This window comes from Sceloporus occidentalis, unplaced genomic scaffold (assembly GCF_023333645.1).
Source record: "Sceloporus occidentalis isolate IW3139 unplaced genomic scaffold, rSceOcc1.0.p SCAF_4, whole genome shotgun sequence".
Classification (NCBI taxonomy): Eukaryota; Metazoa; Chordata; class Lepidosauria; order Squamata; family Phrynosomatidae; genus Sceloporus; species Sceloporus occidentalis.
This window is the reverse complement of record NW_028316984.1, coordinates 154,977,058-155,002,743: the sequence shown is the minus strand read 5'-3', so window position 1 is coordinate 155,002,743 and position 25,686 is coordinate 154,977,058.

Genomic DNA, 25,686 nt, shown 5'->3' with positions numbered 1-25,686 from the left:
GGGGGGATCCAGAACGGATCCCTCGCCTAAGGCAAGGGACCACTGTACATGTTATTGCTATTGCTATCCATGGGAAAGCAATTAAACTCTTTGTACTTTGTATGAGTACATTAAGTATTTTGTACTTTGTGTGGGCACATTGAGTAGGCAAACATTAAGTGAGCAAACACTGAAGCTGTGTCAGAGTACCCCCTCTTTCTAGTTTGCCCCCAAATGATGAGCTTATCTCTTGGTTTATTAAACCAGCTTACCTCCATCTGGTTTAAGACTTTTTTGGGGTCTGGAAGTTCTCCTATTTAAGAAAATGGCTGCCGGAGTGGTTCTGCAAGTGGGGATGGACCCAGGCTGTATTCTGGTGGCAAATTTGGTGGTAAAAGCTTGTGATAATATCAGGATGCCTCCCGAATTAAGCCTTAAAGTGGATAGAGGTAAACTGGTTTAATGAGCAAAGTGATAAGCTTCTGGGTTACATCCTGCTTACTGTGGATTTCCCTTCAGGACTGATACATATCACTACAACACCAAGCCTCCACTATTTATATGTAGAGATATAAATATCTTTACAACCCCGAGCCTCTGCTATCTAATTTTCCATACCTCTGTTTCAGTTAGTTTTGTATGGTGTTTCTGACTGAATTGCTATTGTTTGTTTAGTTGCACTTTTACATATTTCCAAATAAAAACCTTCTTTATTCACCAAAGTTGGAGTCCTTCCACAATTAGTATTGGTATATACAGGTGAAATGATTCCTTAAGTAACCCAACCTCTTGCAGGCCTCCTGATGAGCTAATAATCTCTCCAATTACCAAGAAGAAACTGTTACAATTAGTGGGGACCCCAAGTCTCCCCCTCTTTTTGTATAACACAGGAAGATAATATTTTATCTGAGCTAAAACTACCTCTTGAAACTGGTCCCTTATATCTTTATGTGAGGGATTAGCAATTCTTTCTTATGGAGTTGCCTTTTATCCATCAGAAAATGGAATACCACAAATAAATAAATAAATAAATAAATAAATAAATAAATAAATAAAGTCTTGTATATTTTATGTTTCTTTTTCCTTTTCCACATTTGTTCCATGTAGCTCCATGAAAAAAATATTCTGGCTTAGCCATGTTGGCTATGCAGCAAATACAGCAAAATCCAAAATCTACAAGCAGTGATACCTTTTTGCAGGGACGTAGCCAAGGGGGGGGGGGTCATGGGGTCCAGACCCCCCCTTCCATTAGATACAATGAATGGTGCATGCCGCCGCGCCACCATGCCCAAGCCCTATTATAATGGTGGCCCTTAGTCTGGACCCCCCCCCTTTCCCAAAATCCTGGCTACGTCCCTGCTTTTTGGGCCAACTCAGATTTAGCTGCAAGAGGGGAATACTAAACAAGTGGGAAACAAAGGTCTGGGACTTAACTCTTTGAGGATTTTGACCTTCAATAAAAGTAAAGCCCTTTAATTGCACTACAGTTTGGGACTACCATTTGCAAGTATTACCTATATCGCACCCAAATGATTTTCCAGATGTAACAGTTCAGATACTCCTTGAGAAACTCAGGCGGGTTACAGACCGCCTCTTTGGGGCGGGCTGTACCCGCCCCTTTCCCCAGTGTATCGGGGCCTCAGCCTCCAGAGCGGCAGCCGCTGAGGCCCCAATCTGCCACTTTTCGGGCTGCGGGGAAGCGGCAAAAGGCCCCTTCCGTGCAGCCTGGAAAGGGGTGTCCTTGGGGCTTCAAGCCCCAAGGACACCCCGCGGCAGCGGGGAGAAGGAGAAAGGGGCCGTTTGGCCCCTTTCTCCTTTGCTCCGCTGGGCACAGCCGTCTGAAGGCTGCGCCCAGCGGACCAAACCAGGAAGGAGCTCTGAAATGGAGCTCCTTCTGGGGTCATGGAAAGGGCGCCCTAGGCGCCCTGCCGTGACCCCGATACGTCACAACCGCGCGCCTCGTTTGGAGGCAGTGCAGTCATCACGTATCAATGGTGGCGGCCGTGTGGAACGGCCGCCACCATTTTGTGCGCGTGGAGCGCGCACTAGGGTTAGGGCGGTGTGGAAGCACCGCCCCGTCTTAACCCTAGTACGCGCTCCGCGTGTACTTTCATGCCCGTCTGTAACAGGCCATAGTGTTCTCTGCCTAAGAAAGCTGGAGTTAGCTTTGCACAGGACAGAGACATCTGGATCTCAAGATAAGTTACTTTTCTGTTGCTAGTGGGAGTTCATATTTTATTACCTGTCTTTTATTGCTCTTTGTCTATAGTCCTCACATGGCCAATAAAGCAATTGGCCTCTGCCTGCAGTGAAACTATCTTAACTGACATCTCAGACAGAATGTAGACCTGTGATTCTAATATTATCATTATTTCTCTCCTGTGTGATATCTTTTAACATTTTTGCCTGATGAAGAAGCCAGTGAAGCTTTGAAAGCTTGCATAATGTATTTAATGATTTGGAGTTGGCCCCAAAAATGCTTGTGGAGGATGCAACTCCATGGCCTATTTCACCAGCAGCAGGACTATGAGAAATTAGAATTGGAATGTCAATCTGACAGAAGACTATTGCCTCATCTGTGTTGGTATGTGGCAGCCTATTTTCATTTCTTTAATCACAGAGGTAGTGGTAAAGATATGTCCCAATCAGTGATAATTAATATATGAACCCCTATGAGTAACAGCTTTAATACTTAGAAGATCTGTTATTTGATCAGTGCAATTAATCCTTCAACTGATGTAGTTTGCATTTTACACCATCAACATGTTCATAGTTGCTGTGGCCAATTCACCACTGGTGATGAACTCAGGGGCAAAACATACTGCCCTTTTGTGCCACTTTCTGGGTGGCTTGGAAGCATGGCTTTTACACATTGCATGCTCCCAAGTTGCCTGGAAGCCACCCGTCCATTTACATGGGGGTGGTATCATGACAATGGTGTAGAATTTACATGCCACATGCTGCTGGAGCATCATAAAGCCAGCTTCCAGATGTGGCATGGGTGGAAAAGTTAGCTTTTTGCTGCTGAAAAAGGAGTGGCTATTTCCCACTCCTTTTTTAGCCTGCTTCAAGGCAGTCTGGGGCTGTGGCATACGGTTGCTATGTGTCAGAGTGTGGGACCAGAATCCTGGACAATCAACCAGTCAGCTAGTTTAATGAAACAACAGAACTTTATTGAAGGTTCCAAGATCAGCCATTCCTCATCACCCAGCTTCTCAGCTGAGACTGACCCCTCCCAGCAAAAGCAATGCATAAGTCCCCCTAAGCCAAAGCACTCCACCCCCAGCAAAAGCCCGCGCAGCAGGACCCTCCTTCCCAGCACTAGTTCCCATCCTCCATCCCTATCCCCTGAGAAACGGAACTGCATTCCAAGTCTCTGCAGGCCAGCCTCTCAAGGACACTAGATAACTCACGCCTGGTCCAGCCTAGCACTACATATCACCATCTCTACAAGCTATGCTAAGGCAACCCATCCCCCAGCATCCACAGTTAGAATACATCTGGTAGAATACTTCAGGATTCTAACACTATGACTCTAATCCAGTTTTAAAAGGGGCAGCTTCAAGCCCCCCTTCTGCTGGTCTATTTTGCCCTTAAAACAAGCTGGTCTTTGAATGACTAACTAGGCCATACTTGACGTTTTTTGAGGCCATTGCAGATTAGTAGAACTTGGCAGATTTTATACTTCACTTGGATGCTGGATTCACCACCATATCACAATGAAGTGACAATACAGTACTCTGTGGACAATTAAAAATGATAAATTTAAATTTGTGCTGGTTGGGGTAAGATACATCAAAACAAGTAGGCAGCAACCAGTAATACAGTCCTATAAATGTCTGTTCAGGTTAGTAGGCACATGCTTTTAGTATAAATATTCTTAAATGCCTTGAAATCTTTTGAACTGTTAATCAAAGCATGCTGTAAGAATCCACAAATTTTAAATCAAATTGAGAAATCTGTTAAGAATATTTAATGAAAAGCATCAAGAAACTAAATCTACTTGCTTGTCTGTTTGAAAGAGTTTATTTTGCTCGTGCACTGACTACACAGCTTATTTACATTGTAATTAATCTCAGAGACTTAAACCTTCTTGTGTTTGATTTTTTGATGTTTGTTTTTTAGTTGGTGTCTATTGCCATGCATTATGTATGCTAAACAGGGGGCAGGAAAGAAAAGAAAGAAAGGTTTCCGTTCAATGCCAAAGACAAGGGAAAAGGGAGAAAAGGTGGAATTAGAGAGTACTCTTATGATGGTAAGCTGTGTGAAAGAAAAAAGTCAACAATAAGTTCAAAGTTTGCTCAGAATTCCCAAAGCAGATCATAAAAGGATGGAGATCTGCTGAAGTGTTTTGCTGCCTCTGAAGACAAATACACATTTTGTTCAGCAGAGATAAGCTTTGAAAAAGCCTGCTATAATATGCTAAAATCAATAGTACTTTGGCTCAGTCAACTTTTTCATCTGGTTTTGCTGCCATGAAAAACTAGCTTGGGACAGTAAGGGGTTTTATTTTAGCTCATTTCACTTTTATCTGAATTCATGAAAATTTACATCCCCCCTCCCCCAGATTTGGGATGGAAAAACCTTGAGATTAAATGAGGATGAATCTCAATGTGCAAATAAATGAAACTGATAGATTTTGTATATCTAGGCCAAGTGCTTAAGTGACTCAACTATTAACAAAGTTTGACTTCCAAAGGCCAAGTGCTTCAATGACTGAACTATTAAAAGTTAGGGATCTAATTCCTAGGTATTATACCATAGTTTTACTGAGTTAAAGGTGCCATTTCTTTTTCTATGAAAAGTTTCTCATCTTTAATACAAATAGAGTGAGTTAATAGTTATGTAAATCTTATTGACAGGATAGATTTACTTTATTTGGGACTAGCAATTATATTTAGGCCTATATTTGTTCCCTACACTATAACCAAGACTACTAAACTTGAAGGATAAAATGTTAATCTTCAATCTTGATTAAATATTATTATGACATGGACAACACAAGTTGAATGGGATGCAGAAAGATATATAGAGAAAATATTTGGAATAGTAAGAAAACAAGTAAAATAAAGCTTACTTTTATTGTTGTTCAGTTGCATTTTAAAATTATGTATGGGAAGTTACATATTTTGCTTTCTGATGTTTAAGATGATAGATCTGAACTGAAATAATGGCAGCATCATAAAGGAAGTAACGCTTGACCAAGAATATGAGAATTTAATGGAAGTCTGTTTTTTCACATGCTATGGGAGGATCATTTTGTTGAATGTCATATTTTGAAAGACCATTTGTAATAGGATTTTGTATCAAATATATAAATTATAACCAGAGACTCTCAACACACTCTATTCTTGTTCAGTAAAATGCATTGAAGTATCAGAGGGATTTAGTGTGAACTGTAATAAACATTATATGGATGATACATTTAAAATCCATTTAAGAGCTTCACGCTTGGATTTAATGTGGTCAGTGGACCATAGCATCTCTTTTAGCTGAGCCTTTGCAGTTTTTTTTTCTTTTGGAGGTTGATCAATTTTAAAAGGGTATTAAGAAAGTTTTGACTCACAAGGCACTAGCTGAAATAATGGTGACTTTAATAGTCCAGGAAAAGTTCAAATTTATTTTTAAACTTATGTTCATCTTATTACCGAGCATGCAAATATCTGTTTAAGGCAACAAAACAAAATTGCATTCTATATTTCATGTGTGCTTTCCGCTAAACTGCACAGTAGTAGCATCTATTTTCAAGCTGCAGTATTGAATATCACTTGGAAAATTATTGTCTAGAAAAGGAAGCAAAGGATGGGGCATAGGCTTGTCCTTGGACGTTATCGCACAGGCCTGAGGGAATACAATTAGAGCAGGATGAAAGAGGGTGTGATGGGAACGGAATGGGGAAAGGACGCATTTTACCGCACATTGGAACACTGCCAATGCCACCGGAAGTCCCCGCAACATTCCCCATCCGTGCCAGAGAAGCTGATTTTAAGGAACTGTTCTGAACATGGGTTAAGGTGGGGAACAACAACAATTAACAGACAAACATTAAAAGAACAAACAACATATATATATATTAAAACAATCAACATCTAAAATTCATCATTTTAAATTCCCAATTTAAAATGATCTGAATAAGTCTACTGGAAGAGATTAGTCTTTAATGCTCCTTTGAATTTATACAGTGTATTCAGCTGCCAAATCTCTTCTGGCAGATCATTCCACAATCTAGGGATGGCTGAGGTTGCCAACCTAATGCTGGGTGACCAGAGAAAATGTCTGCTAGAGGACCTGAGCTCCTTCCGCGATTTGCATCGCTGGCGCAGCCTTTAGACAGCTGTGCCAGCGACGCAAGGGAGAAAGGGGCCGAGTGGCCCCTTTCTCCTCCTCTCTGCCGCTGTCGGGTGTCCTTGGGGCATGAAGCCCCAAGGACATCCCTTTCCAGGCCGTGGGGAAGTGGCCTTTTGCCACTTCCCTGTGGCCTGGAAAGCGGTAGATCGGGGCCTCGGAGGCTGCCGTTCTGGCAGCTGAGGCCCCGATCCAGCAGGGAAAGGAGTGCCTACAGGCCGCCCCAAAGGGGCGGTCTGTAACATGCCTCGGCTAACTAAATTCCACAGGCTATCCCACCCCAGCAACTCTTTGTCTGGATGTCTACTGGTAGGGAGTCCCTCACTTTTGGACTCTACCCTGAACCATCCCTGTCTCACACTGGAACCCTCACAACAACCGTCCCTCTCTGGACTTAACTGAAACCCTATCTGACTCCCAAATGTCACCAACAGACCATTTATCAGCTTCAGTCTTCTATTTGTTTGGCTGCCTCCAGCTCACATTCTTCTGGATGTTGCTAAGGCTCACCCTATTCTGCCTTCTCTCCACAAACCATGTAGAGTTTTAAAGTTAATAACCAACACTTTGTACAGTCCGCTCTCGGCATATGTGATCTCACCGTACAAGGATTCAAGCTTACATTGACGGCGAGTGGCAAGTGACAAAATGGTGCACGTGTTGGTGGAGCGTGCTTCCATTTAATTAAATGGGATTTAAGCATAAGCAAAATTTGCCTTATATGGAGGGTTCCAGAACAGATCCCCCACATATGGCAAGGGCAGACTGTACCTTCCCAGGAAACTAACTGGCAGTCAGTCGAGTGATTTTAATATTGGTGTAATAAGATCATTCCTGGATGTCCCAGAAATCAATCTGGCTGCCATTTAGCTAAGTGACCCACAAACTATCCCTCCCTTCCCAGCATAATAGCATTGTGCTTTTCTCAAACCATCTGCTGTTTGGAATGCTTTGGTTATTGCATGCTACAAAGATTCCTTAAAATAGGAGCTTAATTCATCTCTTCACCACTATAACCACCACCACCCATGCACTGGGTGGTGGGTGAGAGGAGGAGAAATAATAGCCACTGGGAAGACTCCCAAAGAGTCATGGGCCATTGGGAGTCATTGCTCCCCATCTGCCCAGTCACACCATTTTCAAACTTCCACATTCAGTCTGAATTAAAAAAAAAAAAAAATCTGTAAAATGCCAAGCAGACATTCTGGCACAGTGAACCAGTGTATCAGGAGTCTTAATGAGAGCAGAAAGAGTTAATAACTGAGAGAGAGGAGAAGGAGATGCCACTGGGAGAGCTCTCTACCCACCTTCCTTGCAAGGGAGCCCAAGGACTATTTGAACATTTCCTCCATAGCTAGAGAACTTTAACTATTTAAATGGCCAGTTTCAGTTGGGAAAAATAATTTTAAAATGCTATAAAATGCCAAGGAGAATAGGTGAACCCTATATGCACCTACAACTAAAAGCTAAGCTACACTAAACTAAACTAAAATAAAACAAAACTTGTTAGTAATACCCATCTGCCAACCCATCTTTCCTCCCTCTGCTAACATGCATGCCATGTGAAGGCACATGAATTGGATAGTCACACATCCAATAATGCAAACCCTATTGAATACTCCAGTAATAGTCATGCATCCATTTTTTGCAGAGTTTGAGGAATCCCCCCTCCCTGCACAAGAACCCTGAACAGCTGTGAATCATGTGGGGCATGATCATAGACTATTTGCATAGAATGCAAATGGATTTCATCATGTAGACCATTCCTAAATCATAGAAATGAAAGGTACCCAGAGGTACCTTTCATTCATACCCCTGCTGATGCAGCAATCAGCAGCTAAATCACTGACAGACAGTCTTCAGTAAAGGGGCATTTGTTGTACCATTTTCTTTGTACCAATTTCTCATTTGCATGTTCCACAGTTATTACCATCAGGCCTATATCTGCCTTCAGATGCTACTTCTGTTGTTAGTTAAGATGGTCTGGAGGGATCTCTATGTGGTGGAGGCCATTCCCCTTTTTGGCTACATGGAGACCAGAGACAAAGTGCAGTAAAAGAGGATGTGGACACTTTTGCCTAAGATTTCCATTACTTCCCCGCTACTGATTAATTCTTTCACGTGGTTAGGATCTAGTCCAAGAAACTTGAACCCAAGTCAATATTTCTACCAACTGTCTTTGGCTTGATCCAGCTGAATTCTCCTTAAGGTGTCTGTTAAGACAGAACATGCCAAGAACTTTTGCTACCTGAGGCAAAGATAGAGCCCTGATTTTATTACATTTATGAAAGGTGACAGGAGTGGCAGGTGAATCTTCAACTGTCGAAGCAGAACAGCATTTTCCACTACACCTGAAAGGTAGGGTATATCCTAGCTGATGAGTGCAGAGCATATGATGCTCTATCCCCAAGAACTATGGTGCCACTTCCCAACATCTGCTGTCTGGGGTAATCACTTAATTCCTCCAAATGATGTGATTGGTCAACCCTACCCAAGATGTTGAAAGAATATTGCCCCCCACCACCACCTGCCCAATTCTATGTACACCAGAAGTCCAGAAAGGGCAAGCTGCCTGACACACAAAATTCTGTTCTTAATGCCTCATTCCTTCTTTCTTCCCTCTATCACTTACTGTCTGAGGAGGCCGGCCTTCCCTAATTCCCTAATTCTCTTTCTAAATGGTACAAACCCCCCCCCCCCAGATATTGTAAAACAGCAGATGACTTGAGAAAAACCTGAATATTGTTATTTTGGGTCTGCAGCCTCCATGTCCAAGACTTTGTTCTTGATGTTATTAGATTAAGAAGAATAATGTTTCTGTTATAGTTGAAAAGGGCTACATGGACTGAATTCATTACTTTAAATAATTATGTTGGAATCCGTCAGTTTAGTCAATCAGTTCCCTTCTGCTGGAATCATGGGGAGGGGGGATATATATATATATATATATATATATATATATATATGAATGATCAGTTGCCTATGCTTTCCTGTGAAGCTATAACATTCCAATTTGACTGCATTTTTCTACCATTTAAAAATGATTTTACCATATATTCAGTCTGATATAGCCCCCCCCCCCCCCTTCAAATCTTAAATTAACTTGGCAAACAGGAACAAGCACAAATGAATCCTTTTTTTTTTTCATGGTCTCTGCTTTACTGCACATATATTAAATGCATGGACTGTAAACTGCTCAAAATGAAGAACAGAATTATTTTCTATACTTGGGAATTGATAACAGGTAAATTGCCCAGGGTAATTTAAAGTTTTCTGCCTTCAGTTAGGTAGCTAGATATCTCTGGTAGTAATTCTGTGAGTCCAAGAAGCTGAACAGTTCATTATATTACATAGCAGAAGTTCTTGTTCCAGGGCTAACATTCCTTCTCTCCCTCCATCCCATTCCCTTTCTCATACACACACAAACACAAGAGTTTTGCATTTACAATTTGTTATCTTTAATCTGCAGTGTAGTCTTGCATTGTGTCAACCCTTATAACTTTCATCAACTCTCAAATACAAAAAGGTATAGATTAGAAAAATGGTTTTGATTTTAAAATTTAGAGGAAAATATGTAGGAAAGAAATGGACAATATTTCCATGCATCAGAAAAGCAACACATAGACCATATACAAGCTGATAGATAAGTGAGCTGGAATCCTTGGCAGCTGCTGGTTCCCATGTGAATAGGAAAGTGAACATGCTCTGGGACTTATCCCCATCTTCAAAGCAACCATCCAAAGTGCTGAATCTAGTTTGGGAATAAAATTCAGCACCATAATCAGCTCCACTACAGTTCTGACTAAAATCTTCTAAAGTTCAGATTTACCACCATGTTGACAGGGAAGTCACCAGCCACCACTGCTAGGAACAAACCTGTGCTTGACAATGTTCAAACATAATCAATTGAATCAGGCCATGGTGGTATATTGCTTGATTATATCCCATTTAGATTACTGTAATGCACTCTATATGGGGCTGCCTTTGGAAGGTGCTCAGGAATGCCATTTGGGTCAAAGAGCTGCAGCCAGGTTGTTATCTGGGGCTGACTACAGGGAGCATGCAACTCCTTTTTTGCAACAGCTCCATTGGTTGCCTCTCCATTTCCAGGTACACTGTAAAGTACTGCTTTTGACCTATAAAGCCCTATATGGCTTGTGTCCACATTATTTGACTCTTTATGAGTCCAACAGAAGTCTAAGATTATTTGGAAAGTCCCTTCTCTTTGTCCCACCAGCCTCTCTTGGTGAGAACAAGAGAGGAGGTCTTCTTGGTGGTTGCTCTTGGACTTTGGAACTCATTTCCTAATAGGCCAGGTAGACTGTGTCCTTGCTTTCCTTCCAATGCCAGGTGAAAGCATTTTTATGCCATTAGGCTTTTATAAAATAGAGTTAGACTTTTTAATGTCACACAGTTCCTTTTTAAGAATGGTATACAAGGTTTTTTTAAAATGCATTTTCTTTTTTAATGTTTATTGTTTTTAACTTCATAAATTGTTTAATTTTTTTTTTAAAAAAACTCTTAGGCTTTTATTCATACTTCAATATTGTTTTAATTTGTATTGTTTTAAATGGATTGTTAGCCACCCTGAGTCTCATTAGCAGGAGAAAGGCAAGATAAGAATGAATAAATAAATAAAAGTAATAATAATGGCATTATAGCAAGTGAAACAAGCAGATCACTTGCCTAGGACCCAAAGCTTGTCCTTATCAAGTATCCTGATGAAAGGCTGAAGAGTAGACGAGAACACTTTGGTGAAAGACCTGATGAAATTATAATGAAGGATCAAACTAGGGTTTTCATTTTGTTTGTTTTAGATTTTTATTACCAAAAGATATTCAGTTCCGTACTCAACCCCAGGACATCCCAGCAACGGAGGACATTTCTATGTCACTGCATACTGAGACACAGCATAAACTTACAGGGCAACCTCCACCTTCCCATCCTTGTAGAAGCTTGAACATACAAAATTAGATGGGGGCTTTTGAAAAGCTTGCCAGCTCCTTCTTACAGTGTAAAATGTTGGCTTCAGCTGATTGCTGAGGTACCATCTTTATGGGATTCCAGTGGGAGACAGCATTGGCCAGCAAATCTCACTTGGAGCTATCCATGGTCCTATACCAGTTATACCTCTGACAATTGACTTTTGACAAGCAAAAGTCAGCTTGCTGCATGTGATGTGTTTACTTGCACTTGATTCTACCTACCTGGGTTCTATATACCAGCTCTTCCTTTTCTATTTAAGAACTCCTTTTCCCCTCATATCTGACCCTGTGAGATACCACTGGCTTACTTTGTGATTATCAGATAAGAAAAATAAAAAATCCAAGAGGAAATGTATATTAGTCTGTCATAGCAGAAACAAAAACAAAGAGTCTACCAGATCCTTAAAACATTATGTGCTTTAATTTGGCATAAGCTTTTGTGAACTGTTGTTAGCTTCATCAGCTGTCTGTTGTTCCAACCTGCAGATACCTATTACACACTTGACTGAGAGGGCAACATGGGGTAAATGAAATGCAGAAGATACAGAAGTGATGACAATCTTAAGAGTAGTCACTTAACAAACAGTAGGTGTGTGTGTGTGTGTGTGTGTGTGTGTGTGTGTGTGTGTGTAATAAAAACATCCTCACATAAATAAACAGGATAAGGTGTATATATAAAAAGCTTTGTTGAATCCAAATAAAGGATACAGAATTTAAGATCTAGATCAGAGATGAGCAAAGTACAGTGTGAATACCCACATTGAAAAAAAAATTGTAATGGAAATGGTTATTCTGTATAAACAGATTTCAGGAAAAGAATCATGTCATCAGAATATGATGAAGGCAAAGGTAAACAGAGGTACAGCAAGGGCAATTTTGTCAGTCCTGGCACTAATAAGAAGCTCTATTTCTCTCATGAGCAGAAATCTTCTTTCTCTCTCACTCCCAGAGGTGAGGAAAACAACACCCCCTCCAAGTCTATATGGATAATATTGAAGCTTCGAGAAAGCCAAACCTGGCAGAGCCAAACCTTCCCTCACCTGGAAGGTATTTCCTTTTTCCTGGTTTTGGGAAAGGGAGATACCAGCAGCTTGCTTACTGAAGGCCCATCTAGTTCTAAGACAACAATGCAACATCTTTCATTACAGACCTATGAACTCACTGCACTTGTGGTTGTCTGTCAGCATTTGGATGAAGGGATGTGAGAACACCTTCTTTGTTAATAGTTTAATAGGTTGTACCCATTGCATCCTTTAAAAAATCAATTTGTCACCAGTAAAGCCATCTCTTGTACTCTTCATGGCTTAGTCTTACTCTGGTGTATTCTTTATACCTATAAATCACACTCCCTTGGGAATTCGTCTTTGTGGGAAAATGAACAAGACTTAACAATGGAGGAATCACAGCAGATGTCTGACATCCAGCCAAGTCATTCTTCTGTTCAGCAGGACAGGTTAGGTTCGGAGCAAGAAGAGGAGCTGGAGGAGAAAGGTGGAGTTTCAGGCATCCAGCCCAAACCATTCCCTGCAGATGAGGTGAGTGGCTGCAATCAAGTTGTTAGGAGGAGCACAGCTAAGGAATGCTCTCCCTAAACACTGCCTGGGATCTCAGCATTGGCCAAACATGGGGTGGGTTGAGGGTTTGGACTGTATATTTTAATCTTGCAAGCCACCCCAATTGCATTTGTAGAGAGGCGGGATATAAATAAATATTATTATTATTACTATGAAAGGAAGTTACAACCCATCAGCTACCTTGCTGAGTACAACTTCAGTCTTCCACTTGCTAGCTCAGCTTACAGAAATGAACAGATTTATGACCCCTGACCTATTTATTTATTTATTTGATTTCTATGCTGCCTTTCTCCTAGAAAGGGACCCAAGGCGTCCCACAAATAAAAATTCTGACAAACTTATTACAATAAAACAATTAAAAACATGAGCTAAAAACAATATAAAATTGCAAACATTAAAACCACAATAAAACCACAATAAAACCACAGTACTCACTGCAGATAACAAAACCCCCTATATAGAAGCCATCCCATTATTACACATTAAAAGCCTGCCAGAACAAAACCATTTTTTCTTACCCATGAAAGGCAGGCAGGGAGGGGGCCAGCCTTGCTTCCAGTGGAAGGATATTCCAGAGGATAATGTCTGACAGGGATATTGGTGCATATGATAATTCTATCTTGCAGAGGATGGTTGGCACTTTTACACCTATAATTTTGATTTGTTTTCACACCTAGGGTTAAATCTGCCAAGTCCTATTTTAGAGAAAAGGAGAGGTATAAATAAAATCCATCATTATCACCATCACATCATCATCATCATCTTATTGGTAGTCTTAACTAAAGTAGACTCACTGTATCAGTTATCAAATAGTGTGTGGCTAAACACATGTGCAAATTATTATGTCTGCTCCAGTTTGAACAAACAATAGCATTCCGATTCTGTGGTTTGGTTTCTTTAATACCTGTAACTTCATAATATTGTCTAGTTTGTTTATCAAATTGGAGGAAAATTCTTTCAGAATATTGCCAGAAGAAATATGAGGTAGAATGCTCTTCTTTTATTTTAGCCTGTGTGTCTTCGGGTCAAATATGAAAATCTTCCAAGCACAGATAGTGTGAGGCTCGATTTAGTGTTTAGAAAGGGAAAAGCTTTAGAGTGTCTGCTTATTTTCCTTGATTATCTGACCTTGCAAGACATGCCCATCTGGATAATGCTTGTACATTATGTCCAAATATATATGCTCTTCACTTCTAAGGAAATAAATTAACACAATTAAAATGGAAAGGTGGTAAAATGGGTGATCTTTAATAGCATGGAAACAGATTTGTGTACAGCGTTCATCTTGGTATCCACTGATGCAGACATATTAATTTGTAACTGGGGTGCAATACAGCAGACTGTGTGTTATGAGCAAAAAGTTAAGTTCTTTTAAAAAAGCAATGGAGGTGTGTGCAGGTGCAATGTAAGCCACGGTTTTTAATAGGAGCAGTACAATAATACAGAAAAAGACTTCTGTATGTGTGTTCTAACTAGATGGGAAATCTTATGTTTGCATAGGGATTATGTATACAATTCCCCTTCTCTACCAAATGGCTTGGAGTGAACACATGAAGACATCAAACAAAGCTAAAATATTACTGATCAGAAATTTAGGGGAGGACCAAGTGACCAGCATCAATCCTAACATCTCCCCTTCTCTTCCCATCCCAGCCAACATCACCACTTCTCCCTGAAAGCATGAAGGAAGTGCAATCACATGCATGATGTACTGTTATTTGTGTAGGACACTGCCAGTGTGGCATGGTGGTTTGAATGCTGGACTGTAACTGTAGAGTTTGATTCCAAGCTTGGCCATGAAACCCACTGAGAGACCTTGGGCAAGTCATATGTTCTCAACCTCATGGGAAGGAAACAGTAAACATCCTCTAAACAAATCCTGCCAAGAAAATCCCAAGATAGGGTCACCTTAGGGCCGCCATAAGTTGGAAATGACTTGAAGGCACACAACAACAACAACAACAATTAAAATTAGGAGGAATATCATTATTGTAACAGCTGTTCAGTAGTGGAATAGACTACCTCAGAGAGTGGTGAATCTTTCATCTTTGGAGGTCTTTAAACAAAGGTTGGATGTTCATTGTTCAGGAGTGCTTAATTGTATACTCCTGCATGGCATACATTGGGCAAGATGGTTCTTGTGGCCCTTCCAAATCTAAGATTCCATGATTCTAGGAGAGTGGTAGTCTGAACAAAAGAGTAATATCTTCCTGTAATTAGGAACTTTGCTGTTAACATGGAAGGGATCCATGTATCAAAAAGGCTTCCCTCTTCAGCCCATCACTCTCTACATGTGAAGGATGATGAAAATGATAATAGTGTGGTCCTCTTCCCCATGGTTTTATTAATCAACCTACCTAGAGTTACTTTTCCCCAGTGATTTTCAAGAATCTTTTCAAGAGCAATTCAACAGACCTTTCCCCCTTCATGCTGCTTATTACACCACAATAATGGAACAATTTGATCAGATTGGCTTTTGTATTTTATAACTTATTTATTAATCTGAACAAGCTTCTTACTATTAATACAACTGTAAATTCATGCACAGAACCTGTGAGTTGTTATTTGCAGTATTTACCAGTAATTCCTGGTAAATGACTGCATATTTGCTTATACTCATTCTGGAAATATACTACCTATTTTTACACCCACAAACTGCTTGTACTTTGGAGAGCATTAGAAAATCCTATGTCCATCAGCAGCAAATGATGTTGGCTCACATATTTCAATCATGCTTGATGTTTCTCCTGACAATAGTTTGGTTTGTCACCGTCAAGCCTATACATTTGGTTATTTGGATACCTGTCATGCATAACCAGAGGGCGATTGTTAAAACACACACACACAAGCCCAACAGGATTAATCAAAGCAGGATTATAATTTTCTGTAACACCTGTTTCAACCAGCTGCCTCTGATTCTAATGCCTGTTTCTCAATCTTCCCAAATTATAAAATAAAGTAACCTGGAAATCAGTAGAGAATTCTGTGTCCTTTTGGTAGCTCAAAAGGAAAGTGTTTGAGGAAGAAAAGTGATAAAAAGTATTTTTGTTGTACTCAGACGTTTGCTTTCTTAGATAATTTACACAATAGAATCAAGTTCCTAATATGTCCTGTTCACTTATATCATCTTTTTTTCTACTACAGTTGTTGTATTGTTATTTTCTGCCTGCTATGTCCATTTGCACTGATAATTCAGCCTTCAATGGAGCTTTGTTAGGTCAGGCTCCATTGCAATTGACTGAAATCTGACTGAGGAACTAATTCCCTCACACACTTAGACACACATGAGAGAGAGTAAGGAATGAGCATATTAGCTCTACCCTGACCATTACAGTCATTATTACATACTAATATTATCTGTTAGCTATAGTTGTATACTATTTTTCCTTCACTGATCTCAAGATGATGTACAGACATCTCCTCATCTCTACTTTATCTTCACAACAATCCTGTGAGGTAGGTCAGGCTTGAAGCCAGCGTGGTGTAGTGGTTTGAGCATAGGATTATGATTCTGGATGTTAGGGTTTGTATCCCCATTTGACCATGAAAACCCACACACTTTCAGCCTCAGAGGGAAGCACTGGCAACACCCCCCCCCCCCCAAATGTTGGCTGGAAAACTCTGTCATAGGCTTGCCTTAAGGCTGCCATAACTCAGAAATGTTTTGAAAACACAACAGCAACAACAAGAAGAACATCAGGCTGAATCCAAGGACATGCAGTGACTTTCATGACCTTGTGGCATACAGAAGCTGTCCCCAAGTCCGATTTCAGAATTCTAACCACTACGTCACACTATTTCTCACTGTATATAAACTGAGGGGAACCTCTCTACTCATGTAGTCCATTTTTATGTGATATAGAATCCAAGAAATTTAAGGCTTATGTATAGCAAAAAGTTGCGGGCCAATTGACAATGACATAGTAAAGAGAACAGACCTGCTATACTCATCCCCGTACTCTCTCATTATGTGGTAAACAGGTAGATATTTGAATGCCTGAACAAGGATTTCATCTTGCATATTTGCCAGGGTCCACTAATTTGCAGTCAAAAGTTTTGTTGGTATTTTTTGAGGAAGGAAAAATATTCCGTATTGAACAAACCAGAATGGAGATGGAAGTCATTTGTCATTTTCATATATGAATTTTTAACCACGTCACTGGCTACTAGTCCATTTCTAGGAACAATTCAAAGGAGTATGCTTAGTGGAGGAAGCTTTCAATGCACTAGATCCCTGGCAAACTGCAGTTTGTTGCTGCGGAGCTTGGGCTGACAGGTGTCAAATTTTTCTTCCAACTCTCAACTACTGATGTCATTGCTGAGGAGGGCTGCCATTTCCTTTCCTTTGCTTGCTGGTTTGCCTGCCTTTTTGCCCACCTGCTCTTTCTTTCCCTTCCTTCTTCTTCCATCTTAGTCTCCTCCTGTCCTGATGAAGAAAGGCAAAAAGGGGGAGATTTGAAGTGTTTCTTTCACAGTGACCATATCACAACACTGTCTTGAAGGGTGATGTTTTGCTGGGATGCTTCTGCCCCCACCGCCTGTTCTTTTCCTTGTTCCCTCCCCCTTTCTGATCTCTCTCCCGTGATAATCCTTTAACACATCTGTGTGTGAACACTTTGCTTCTCCCCGACCATTTGGGCTGGGGAGGAGATTTTGCTGGCCTCTCATTAGAGACCAGCATGTTAAAGGAAAACAGCATGCTCTGCTGGCTGTTGGGAGAGGAGGGGGCGGGGTTTACCTTGCTTGGGGCTTCCCTGCCCAAACTCCTCTCACTTGACTTCAAACGCTGGCCCACCCTCCCACCTCGACATCAGTGTGAAAATTAATTCTGGTCGCCTCGGGGCCGGGTAGGAATTTTCTCCCCTTTCCAAGGGTTTTTTCGCCTACCCCACACTGTTGGTTGAGGACTTTGACAATTGGCATGGGTGTGGTCATAAATAGGTTCCACGCATAGGCGGGAGGAGATAGATGTTTCGGTGAACACCTCGGCACCCTCCTAAAGGGTGAAGCTAGGTCTCTGGAAATCAAGTTTAGGTCTTGCGAGTAAACGTGAAGGGAAAGAGACTTGCCTTGGGGCTGGCTTGAGATTTAAACCCTCACTTAAGTCTGGCGAGTTAAGTGGGGGAGTCTTGGGTTGGCCTTCCAGATGCCGGCCGGGGAGCAACCCAAAGTATGGATTGCCCTTGGGGCACAGGTGTTTTCGCCCTTTGGAAGCTGGGGAATTGGTCTTGGAGCAGACCATCTGCCAGCTGTTCCTACACAAGGTTCTCCCCCCTGGTTTTTTGCAGTTCTCGAAGAAATAAGTTTAAATAAGTTGAGTTAAATAAAGTTGCCCATTTTATAACCCATTTCTCTGTGTCTGGTCTCATTATTAATGAGTTGGTCAGCAATGAAAACACCAACATGCTGCTTCAGGAGACATGAGAACCATGAAAGGATGGTAAATTTCTATCTTCTCTCTCCTTTCAGTATGGAGGAGGAAGTTACAAAATTTAGGAACTTGATTTCAGGGGTGTAGAAGCAGTGGTGGTGGTGGTGGTGGTAGAGAAGGAGAAGTCATGGGGGAGGTGTAGTTGCCTCAGCATAAGGACGGAGAAGTGAAGCATTTTTGTTGGTGGTGTAACTGTTTGAAGAGAAAGTTTTGAAGGCCTAGAGTACAAAAGTATATACCCGGAGGGACATTGAAGCAGTAAATACTACTAGGAAAGCAATGGACAGTATATGGTTCTGCAGATGTCTTTGAACTGCGACATCCTTTAGCACTGGCTATGTTGGTTAAGGTTGAAGGAATTTGCAGTTCAACAAAATCTGCAGCTAAAGCCTAGATGATGGAATTTTATTTATTTCTTTATTGTCTTGGTGCTGGGAGCCTTCAGCAATCACCCCAGACTTGAAACATATATGTTAATACATAACTTCACAAAAATTAAAACTGATATCTAAAGCTCCTTTATCGGGGAGAAAGCATGAATGGAGCTTACTCCTGAAAAAAAAAATATAGGATTGCACGGCATGTCACTCAGGTACTTGATCTTCTATCCCCTTTTTCCTCTATTACCTTGTATGCCTACAAGCAGGGACTTGGTTGTGGACTTTTATCTTCACAAAACAAAGTGTAAAATAGAATAGGCTCCTTATAAATAACAACTGAAGAGGAGATAATATTCCACACAAGCATTTCTGAAGATCTAATCTCTATGCTTTTCCATTGACAAAGCAGAATATCTTTCTCTTAAATATAATGCAGTATTTCTAGAAATCCTTTTTTATTTTTTAAAAACTCATTAAAAAAAAATATCCAGAACAATGAAATGGGAGTTGTAAGTGCTGAAGCTGTACTGAGCACAAAATTCTTCAAGGTCACAGATTGAAACATATTGTTAATTTTAATATCTTAGTATTTTCAATATTTGCTTGAAATAATGAGAATTGATAACTTGCTCATTTTATAAAGAAAGGTTAAAGTTCCATAGATTGACAAAGCATTTATGTTTTCTTCATCATGGCATGTGGGTGACTCAGGAGTTGTGGGGCAGTAAATCTACTCCTGGTTTTACTGTGAACTTTAAAAGAACTATCCAAGAAGCTGAATCTAATTAAGGGATAGGTATCAGCACCTTGGACAGCTTCTTGAAGTTAGACTAAAAGAGCTGACACACCACTTCACTGAGATTAGAACCAGCAGCTACTCTAATAAGTGCGTTGGATCCAGCATTCCTTAAAGGTAGAATAACAATAGCACTTTACATTTCTATATGCTTCATAGGGGTGAAGAAACGGGCATCCAGGGGTGGCAAGAAGCCATTCCTGGCCTGATTGCCCTGGGGCCATGGGGAACACATGCCATAGCCCCAAGGACACCTTCTGCTGTCTCAAATGGACAGTCGCAAGGAGCAGAAAAAAGCTGCTCCTTCCAAAGCTAGTTTTGGGCTACCTTAGGCAGCCCCTGGGTGACTTCAGGATAGCTTCTGAGCACTCCAGAGGCATGCATTATGCCCCCAGAGCAGCTGGAAGCTGTCCCCATCTGCCTGTCTGTTTTGGGCCCTAGTGAACTAAGTACTCTCTAAGAAGTTTACAGTGTATAAGCTAATTGCTCCCAAAGGCTGGGTACTCATTTTACCAACCTACATAATGATGGAAGGCTGAGTCAACCTAGAGCCCTGAGATCGAACTCACAATGTTGTGGCTGCAGTGCAGGTATTTAACCATTTTGTGACCAGGGCACCTTAGAAAATGGGACTAAGTTTGATGAATCCCCCCTCTCTCTGCAAGTACCAATGCCACTTCCTCCAGTGTTCCAGAGCACTCCAACTCCAACAAAGTAGAATTTTTGGGGAGACAATAGGTTGGAAGGGAAGAAAATGATGAACAGCAGAAGCATCTAGTGGACTGAAAGAGCCATTCTATTTGAAGGAGGTAGATTCTGGATCTAATCTGGTGCCTTTGCTTTCAAAGATTATCCTTGTTTTATACACTTCAGAACCATTTGGGACATACAGTATAATACATGTAACATGATGATTGCTTCACCTCTCTTCCCATACTCTGTAACACGTTTTCCATGGGGAGTTAAACAAGGTGACCTTACAGAGATCCAACTCCTTCCATAAGTAAAACAAAACAAAAATCAGTCACTAGACAAAACATCCCCTTTCACTTTTTTCATAAATGAATAAATACAGGGGGAAAAGAATATTCCAGTTTGGAATAATATTCCAGTAGAACAGCAACACAAAGATATGGTTGCTAAAAAGAGATGAAGAGAAATGAGCTTCTTGTGTAAATGGCAAGCATCTACCCTTATGAAATTGAAAGGTACAGAGTAATCATTTCATAAATGTCACACAACAAATTTTCATTAGGGATTTTTGGAACCACATTGCAAAGAATAATTTACCCAGCACAGATTGTGTATTTCTGAAATACAGGTCTTTGTCCAAGATTCAAAACGTGTTTGTCCTAATACATGGATACCATTCATTTGATGTCCAAATTGTTTCCTAGCACAGCAGTTCTACAAATAAGATGGATAAGATGAATGCTAGACACAAGCTAGGAAGGTGGGTGGGTAGAAAGTGTTTGCTGAAAGCCCATAGAAGTAAATGAAATCCAAAATGTAATGGCATGGCATTAATTTCATTGTAACTTAAGCACTGCTAACCTTTTTGGGATACTAGAGGTGAAAGAGGCTCAGGAGCCCATTTTCTGACCATAAAGATATTCTGGGGTGCACATGCTGCCAAATATGCCTCAACCCAGGGATCACCCTTACTGGCAAGAAATCTACTTTCTGAACACAGAGTATTCAGTGCAAAGATCAACAGTGCAAAGATCCCTGCAACGTATTTAAAAGATAACCTGCCACTCCTGAGGGCTTCCAAGAAAAGCAATTCACCTTCTTTTGGGAAGAGAAGTTAAAAGAGACTCTGAAGAAATTGAAGGTCAGAAAAAGAATTTGGTTGGTGGCATATGTCCCTAATGCCATACTTTGCCAACTGCTGCAGAAGACCTAGGGCATTAGTTAAACTCAACATCAAAATTAGACTACAATATGCACTTTATATGTGACTTCATTCAGCTTGAAATTCAGTGGCACTAGCAAGACTTTTGACTACAGTCAAGTTTTAGATTCCTCTTTTATGTCAGCCACATATTGACATAAAAGATTCCTCTGATATCTTCTAATATGTATTATTTGGGATGTGAAAAGCCTTATATGACTGATCTGGGATTGGCCTATCCAAAGGACTATTTCCTCCCAGATAATCCTGTTGGTCCATATTGCCTGGTGTCTGAAGTATAGTTGGTAAGAATGAGGGAAAGTATTTTCTCTGTTACAGAACATGTAAAATTTCCAACCCTGTGAGGTCCATTAAGTCTTGGTTGTTTTCTTCCACCACCAACTGAAGATAGTTCTGTCTTTTCAACTGGATTATTGTTGGATATGTGTTTGTTTTGCATTCACTGATGTTTTCTCTTGTGCTTTGAACTGTTATATGATTCTTAATCAGTGATAGTAGATGTTTAGAACACTTCTAAGATAATCGACCAGGAACCGAAAAATTGTGGACAGAAGGCAAATACATAATTAAGGATGAATGCAAGAAAACTCTAACAGGGCTTAACAGACCTCCCTGAAAGGGCAGGCTGGAGCCGCCCATTTTTACTTCTGACAGAGACTGCACCAACCAAACACCGCAGCCTCCCAAGGAGATGTGGATTGCCATGCTGATACATATCAGGTTTGTTATTCCTATTTTGTTTTGGGCTCATGAGTCTCGTTCAGTCATTGTAACCTCTTTGTTATTCACACATGCCATTGTTTAGTGATAAAACAAAGCTGCCTCCATTCCATTGAATGATATAGAGCAACCCAAATCTATTTGGAAGCTTATTCAAACTGCCAAAAATGCAGATCAATGCAGGTCTTTTAGGAAAACTTCAGGGGGAGGGGATGGTACTGAATATCCCAGGTTAAGTGGGATCCCCCCCCCCCCAGTGCATTAAGTGCATTCAGGACATGTATGAACAACAAGAATTCAACCTGGATTCAACCTGAATTAGTTCTGTAGTGTTCATGGGCCTTAGTAATTCTTCTTCCTATTGAACTATAAATATTAGACATAAAAGAATCTGGTAGCACCTTTAAGATTAACTGGGAAGAAATTTCAAGCATAGGATTTTGTGGACTCAGCAGCTGTTGGTGAGACAAAAATTAATTTTTTAAAAAAATTAACAAAACTTAAATTCAAACATTAAAAAACCCAAAAGAAAACAAAGCTCAAAAGCTAATGTAGATATTTGTTCTTTCCAGTAACTCTCAACGGTGCTAATGGTTTCCTTTGTGTCTTTTCCTGCTAAAACAGACCTACTTGGCTTTCTCCTTGAATATAAATACTAGGACATCATAGGAATAATCTCCTTTAACAGTAAATCCCTTTTCCAGACATCATCATACCAATCTATTATATATTTTGTAACCTGTTTGTTTTTTTTTTTTTGCTATGGTTTGAAATTGGAATCTTTTATTTTAGTTAAAAATATTGTTTAATTGTCTTTAATAAACTATTGTCTTCATCGGTGTTTTGGTGTATTGTTTTTAACGTACACCATTCTGCTCTTCTTACAGTGGAAGAGCTGGACAGAAATGATTTTAAATAAATCATGCTGGTTTTATTTTCCAAATACAGCAGCTTGGTGCTTTTTAGTTTTTGTGTTGAAGGAGGCAGTCAGAAGGACAACTGATGCACGGATTGCCATACAAATAGCGTCTTTTCTGACTGGGGGCCAGGATTTATAAAGGGTGCAGATGTATGGACTGTGAGAGAGCTGCGCTGAGCTGACTGCAGGGCTCCCGAACATACTGCTTTGTTACTCATGTCACGATCTGTTCAGGTGAAGTAAGCTGAGGGGAGCAGGTGCAGCAGGTTGATGGGCCAAGAAGGAATGCTGTGCCTAGAATACATTAAGAGACACTGAGCAGCTGTTGATGAGAAACAGAGTTTTTCAGTGAGAACTTTCATGAATATTCCTGTCAGGACCTAGTCTGTACAGCTATTGCAGCATCCATTGTTCATCTCAGCCCAACTTTTACATGCAATAAAGAAAGCCACTTCTTTAAACTGGTAACTTCATGAACAGGTATATCCTGAGAAGAGTAAAGAAATACATTCTTACTCCTTACACACGTCAGTGGTGCTGCAGACCCTTGGCTTCTTATCACCTAACTGCTAGGATGCTGAGCACTTGTGTTACATGTATTTTACGTCAAATGTATAGCACAAGAAAGACACTATTTAAAATGACAGCCTGAGATGATTCCAGGAAGAGGTTCAGGGCAATGACTGGAATGCTGAAGGAGTTGTGAAATGGATATTTTAGCAAGCAACTCTACTGGAGGAGTGAGATATGTGTATAGACGCTGAGCCACTGTTGGGCAAATAATTCCATTAGCTGTCAAGGCCAAGTCTATCTGTATCTATACAGCTCTGGTGTCTGAAAAATGGATGCTCATTACTTCCTAATGAGATGTCATGTTCTGAAAGAAGGAACATTCCTCTATGAAGGGGGCATCTGGCAACCCTAACTTTGAAGGATGGGAGAATTATAGTTTCAACTAAGTCATTTCAGTTTCAGGGGAAATATAGCGTACCTTTCCTCCCCCTGTTCTCCCCCCTCACCAAACACTTCTAATAGAGTCAATGATGAAAAACCACCTGCTCATGCTCGTAAAGAATGGCATGTGATTAAGGTATTTCATTGTCTTCCAGCTAAGGCTGAATGTCTATATCCAGTGCTGTCCTCCCACTCCTGTCCTCCCCCCCCCCAAAAAAAAGTATGTGTTTCTGACTGTAAATATAATAATTAGACTTGTTTTTGTTTTATCTTTTTAAAACAGCTCCAGAGAATTAGGAGAGCATCCAGAGCTACATGGAACTGGCTTAGGAGATTTTGAAGGGGGAATCTGAGTAAAGCAGATGCAATTCATTCAAATGGCTGATTCCCAAATTTGTCTATTTTTGCAGCCCTGATACAGCTCATTCTCATCTCCTTCAGTGATGCTGGGAATAGAGGGTTATCTGAATATAAATTATTACACTGTGATGGGAAATTATGGTAGGTCTGATTTTCTACCTGGAAATCCACTTATGTTTTTGAAAAATGGGAATTTTTATGCAAACATTTCTGACTAGAGATCTACATCTGGTTTTGAAAAGTGGACATTTCTTTTTTGCAATGTGAATCAATACAGGCTAAACAGCTGCACTTTACTCCCCCTCCCCCCACAAAAACAAACAAACGTTTTTATCATAATAAAACCAGACTTGTTTCCCTTGCCTGCCCTTTCTGTAGTCTTCCATATAGCACCTAAATTGACAGATCTGGAGCTACCAGGGGGCTCTTCACATTACACAATTTTAGCATGAATATTCAACTTTAATTACCATGGGGTTATTATAGAATCCTGGAGTTTGCAATTTAGGCAGGAGAATTTAAAATTTTCAGCCAGAATCATCTAGTTTCACTAAATCACAAATGCCAGGATTTCATAGGATATTGCCATGGAAGTTAAAATGGAATCATAATGCTATAATTGTGTAGTATTAAGCTGTAACACCACCACAGTCTCAGGCATTTTAAGGTGGGTCATGAAGCAATTTGGGGCTCTTTATACCTCTATGGTGGGATACAGTCCACCCAAAAAGGGCAGTCTATCCGTGCCTTGTTTTGCTGTGTGAGGGAGCCGCAGGGCAATGGACAAACCGCGTGGCTCCCTCGCGCAGCAAAAAGAACCCTTAAAAAGCGGGTTCTTTTTGTGGTGTGTTTGTGATGCAGCAATGCGCCAATGGCACACTTGCGGCATCACAATGACGCCAGGACATGAGGATGCTAAGCATCTGTTGCGTCAAAATGGCAGCGCCCGTGTGTATAGGGCCCCACCATTTTGACGCCCCCATCACGTGCTAGGGGTGAGGCCAGTATGGGCAGTGCGTCCTCGGCCAACCCCTAGCAGGTGACGAGGTACACTTTAGGCCCATCTGTAGAGGGCCTATGATTCCATTTTAACTGCCAGAGCAACATCTTGCTGGTTGTAGTTTGATGAGGCACTAGAGCTCTCCGACTGAGAATTCTAAAATACTCCTCCCTTAACTCCACATTCTATAATTCAGTAGGATGGAACCATGGCAGTTAATGTGGAATCATAGCAGTACATCTGTGTAGAGAGAAATAGTTCTTGGGCAATCTTGTAAAAACTACAAAAGAGGAAGAACCAAAGTTGGGCAGTGTAAAATCTAATTTTA